This window comes from Amborella trichopoda, chromosome 1 (genome assembly GCF_054954075.1).
Source record: "Amborella trichopoda isolate Santa Cruz 75 chromosome 1, AtrichopodaSantaCruz75HAP2 v2.0, whole genome shotgun sequence".
Lineage (NCBI taxonomy): Eukaryota > Viridiplantae > Streptophyta > Magnoliopsida > Amborellales > Amborellaceae > Amborella > Amborella trichopoda.
In genome coordinates, this window is record NC_142336.1 from 51,527,062 (window position 1) to 51,532,446 (window position 5,385).

General features: G+C 32.6%; 1 non-coding gene across 1 annotated transcript; it reads right to left on the bottom strand.

Annotated features, from left to right (window-relative positions):
• Window positions 1-3,229: 3,229 nt before the first annotated feature.
• LOC18425572 (KDEL-tailed cysteine endopeptidase CEP1) lies at window positions 3,230-5,027 on the bottom strand. The gene is made up of 2 exons (XR_016040444.1): window positions 4,571-5,027; window positions 3,230-3,798 (listed from the first exon to the last, which is right to left on the bottom strand). It is a non-coding gene; the product is annotated as a KDEL-tailed cysteine endopeptidase CEP1 (transcript).
• Between the last annotated feature and the right edge of the window lie 358 nt (window positions 5,028-5,385).

Here is a 5,385-nt window from a genome sequence, read left to right on the forward strand (position 1 = left end):
GCTATAGGGGAAGCATAGAACGCTTGCCCTATATATATATATATGTATATATATATATATATATATATATATATATATATATATATATATATATATATATATATATATAAACACACTCAAAAAAACTAGCATAGGCCCACTTGCTCACAATTACATATGAGCCCAACGACCTAGATTCAATCAAGGCCAATCTGACGGTCACGATCTTATTTCATATTTTAATTTTAGTTTTTTTCTACTAGTCCAAATCACATGAAATTTTTAGTGGTCTATAATTCTCATCAAGGTGAATCAAATAAAATATTTAAAAATAATCAACAATAAATAAATTAATCAAAAAACCCATGTAAATTTTTGGGGGTATTTTAGTCTATTTATTTCTTACAAATTATTTTTTTGATATTTTTGTTAGATTATCATATTTTTGAAGAACACATAACCAAATTTTCAAGTGATTTAGATTTAGAGAAAAAAAATTAAAATAAAACTACAAAATAGGATCGTGGCCGTAGGCGAAAATGAACAGTGATTAGGCCTACCCTTATCACCATCCAAACTTCATCACACGGTCACAGTTGGCATAGATATCTAGAAAAGTACTCACATGGGTGTGGGACTTGACTTTTCTATAGATCCGTATCAAATTTAGTGGTGATCTTTTGGGGACCTGTACACATGGGTGGGGGAGGGTCCTAAGATCATCTCTCTCTCTCTCTCTCTCTCTCTATATATATATATATATATATATATATATATATATATATATATATATATATATATATATATATATATATATCCAGTCAGCCCATAGGATGATAGAATAGTGTAAGCCCAACAATTATGGTGACACATTTTTTAAGATAATATAAAATCTACAATGTCCAAATAAAATGAATGGGAAAAATTATTGGAACTTGACTTCTACAAATAGGGTTGCAACCTTAAATATAATTTTAGAAAAAATTTATACGTTGTTGCAATTCCGCTAGGAGTGTATGGTGCATTTGGCAAAACTCCAAATTGAAACATTTTTTGAACTCCAAATTTTAGAAATTTAACATATAAAACGTAAAAAAACACCATCAAAATTTTCAGTGTGCCTCCAAACAAAAGATATCCAAAGATTTAAGAGGACCCATACAATTTTTTTTGAGGGCAAGATCAAGATATTCAATAACTCAAAATCTGAAGATTTTTTCGAAAATAGTTATCTACTGATACGGAGATCGAACCAAATTTTAGATAAAAAAATTTCTCCCAACTAACAATTTTTCCAAATGGAATTGTTGCACAGTAATGCTCAGCGTTAGAGCATGCCCATAGTTAGCCAGTCGGGGATTATTGATAAATCAGCTCACCATGAAATCGAAAACTAATCGTTTTTATTTTAAAAAGTCGGATAAAAAAATTGGGTAAAATACTTCATGAAAAGAGATCACGAATATATCAGAAAAAATTGGAGTCAAAAAATCGGATATATTTTAATTATTTTAAATTTTAAAACTCTAAATATATATATCACTCAGTATAGAAAAATTTAATAGTAGTGAGATGTAACGCTTTCAATCTATATATATCACTTAGTATAAAAATGACCTCCCTATAAATATAAATTTCAAATATTCAATGTGATATATCTCTATATTATAATATGATTATCTATTCTATTTATCAAGATAAGTATGGGGTACGTGAATTCAATTTTCATCTTTCTAGAAAGAAATTGTCTACCCTATACTTGCTAACTATGGTCTACCCATAACCACCAGAAAAAATACGCACCACATCCATAACAGCGAACCAAAATAGAAATAAAAATTTCATAAAGCAGAAAAAAGATATTGAACTTTCAAAAAAAAGAGAAGTAAGAATATATTAATAGGAAAGATTTTTTCACAGCGATTTTTTCAAATTTTGAAAAATCACGTTTTAAACTTCTTTCTAAAAAGATGGCGTATTTTTATCGATCTATTGAAAAAGTCACATATTCAAACGTTTTTAAAAAGAAAACACGGTTTTTTTGAAAAACTAGCAATTAAATTGGCGACTTGTTGACTATGATCATGCCATACATGCTCTGTATTCGTTTTTCAATCCTTCTCATATTTTGATAAAAAATATTCTCATATGCTAATGAATGCCTGGAAAAGATAAGACTTATATCTTATTAGGTCTATAAAGTTGCAGCCTCAAACAATCCAATTGAGGCGCACCTCCAAATTTTATCATAACATGTAATTTTGGTGATATTTTTTTAGAATTATCTCGAAATCTATTTTCATATCTAATTATAAAATTTTAAACTCCAAAAATGCCTCATTTTATTTATAGTACCGAAAAATATCTGAGTTTATTTTTATTAGGAAAAAGAACCTCAATTTAGTTTTTTACTAAAAAAATACTTCAAATTATTTTTCTTTACCTAATTTTATATTTTAATTGAAAATTACGACAAATTATTTTTCTTTACCTTATTTTATTTTTTATTACCTAAAAGTACCTCAATTTATTTTTCATACGAAAAATACCTCAGTCTATTTTAATTACCTAAAAGTGTCTCAATTAATTTTTTTTGTCAAAAAATACCTCAAATTATTTTTCTTTACCTCATTTTATTTTTTATTACCGAAAATTACATCTATTTAGTTTTCAAACAAAAAATATCCCAGTTTATTTTATTTTCCTATAAGTAACTAAATTCTTTTTTCTTACCAAAAAATAGATGGTTAAGATCAAGCAAATCTATAAACATATAAATATCTTGATAATGGAAGGTTTAGATAATATATTGCAAGATGCACTATTTTTGAGATGCAAATTATATTTTTTATTTCATATTTACAACGTTGAGATGAACAATTAGAGGTTTTTTCAACATTAGAACAACCTTTTCCCAATGGATTTTTGAGAGGCATATGTAATTCTACATTTTAAAGAACTTATATAAACTATTTCCGTCTTATTAAGCTCATTTTCCGAAGTAGTTAAGACTCATATCGGTATCGGTAGAAAGGGAACTAAATACTGTCTCCTATTCATCTCCAACCACCATTACCCTTGTATAACTCAAAAAGAGGATCCCCACTCATAATGCCCTAAACTTCCACCAACAAATCTAACGCACGAAAAACCACCTGAATTGTAACAATACAGACACGAGCGAAGTAGAATATAAATCACAAAACTCAAATAAAACCAGGAACCCCCAACAAAAGAGAGAAGGTGTGGATCATGCAACAGGGTAGGACGCCATGTTTGCGATGCCGCATAGGTTGACGCCGCTGTATCTTCATGTACCCTATATCACCCCATGTTTGGCCCAAGGAGTTATTGATTAGCCAGTAGTCGGTCCCCTCTTCAGTCGTTCCATAGCCGATAGCCGTGACAGCATGATTCATTTGGGTGCCACAATCTCCTGTGAATACCCCCTCAGAATAGTGCTTAAGCATCAATACCGACAGATACTGGCTGGTTAGCAACGGCACGAAACAATGAGTCCTCATCACCAGAAGGAATGTCTAGGTAACCAGTGATTGTGGGTGTTTTAGAGGATGATTTTTGGGCATCGCATGTGCCGTCCATTGCCTAGTATGGGTAGTCGGCCTCGCTGGCGAGGCCAGCATTATTTATGATGAACCGAAATGCCTCGTCCGTCCATCGAGCCGCCTTGACAACCTCGATTGGTGCCACCAGTGATGCAGTCGACCAATTCTTGCTCAGACAAAGACACCGAGTTTCCAGTCTCGATCTTTGTTATGCTCTCGACTGCAGCCACAGTTTGAAACGCCCAACAACATCTGTGAACAAAGATATTATGTAGTCATTTATGTTAATGAAAATAAATAAATAAAAACAATAAACAACTTATTCGGATCTGTCCTTAAATCACACGAAAGATTTAACGTACCATACTAAAACCTATAGACCAAGTCATTCGGTGACAAGCTACCTTGAGAGTCTTTTTAGTGAATCACCTACACCAATTTTTCATCATTCTTTATCTTATATTACTTGAGGGGTTAACTTCTTTGTATAGAGAACCATCTTTTGTAACTCTCATATTCATGGTTTATAGGAGTTGAGATCTAAATATAACTTCTGCTTTAATTCTCTTCAGTGCAGCCAATTAGGATTAACAAGTTGTCACTAAATTGTTAATCCTATATAATGAGCTAAACGTGTCATTAGTGCACTAGTGACTCACATAATAGGATGTCATCCAAGCATTCCTACAATTTGATCAAAGATATTTAAGAATTAAATAATTTTGGTACATCAATAATAAATAATAATAATTCTTACAAAGAATCCAAACACATCACTGGGTTTTCCCTCCAGTGACATTGGGTTTTCCTTCGAGTGCAACATCCTATAAAAGCTCCAAAATAGATCCTAGTATATGGCATTGTCTCATGTCAACCACATGGGATTTCACATATACTATACAATATGGCTATTATACCATTATTCAAAAATAAATTCCGGGAATAAAAGGGCCTGATAGGCCATATTTCCAACAATTTATACTAAATAATGTCTGCATAAAGTAAGAAAGTTTGAAAAACAGTACCACAATCTTGTTGATCCTTGATTGGAGTTACTACGCCTTCCTCCCTCCAATCCATGATATCATATGCTAGTGTCGGTGCCAATGCCGATACATTGGCATACATGAAAGATCCCACCGGGGCCTTCTTACGAGTAGCAACATCTACCCTCAAGCCCATGTACTGCTCCCGAAATTCATCCAGACTCAAGTCAGCGAACTTGTTGAGGCTCAGCTTGTAGGATCGCTTCTCTGCATTGCTAGACTCTATCAACCTGAGGTTTTCCTTGAAGACATTGAAGTGTTTCTCCTTCTCTTCGATGCTCTCGTATTCGACCACATGGTTTTCCATCCATCGGTCGAACCTTACGGACATTGTGGCTTCCTCTAGTTGGCGGGGTGCCACCAAGGGGAGCCAAAGCCCTACAAAGAACATGCCCACACATAGCACAGTTGAGAGCGAAAAAGCAAGCCGTGCCATGTTAACTAAGGGGCTGTTTGGATACCTAGAAATATATTACTGGCGTAATACATTACCTGTAAATGGATTGTTACTGTTTGGGTAGTATTTAGACGCAACCTAGGAAATACATTTTTATTGTTTAGCTATGTCGGGATGAAATATAGGAAAGGCAATACCAACATTTTACCGGCACATGTCTATAAACTATCATTTCTATCTTTTTTGTCACAAAATTCTATTAGAATGCAGAATTATCATTTCTTTCTTTTTTGTCACAAAATTCCACCAAAATGCAAAATTATCATTTCTTTCTTTTTTGTCACAAAATTCCACTAAAATACAGAACTAAAATCACCATCACACTATTCCAAAAATA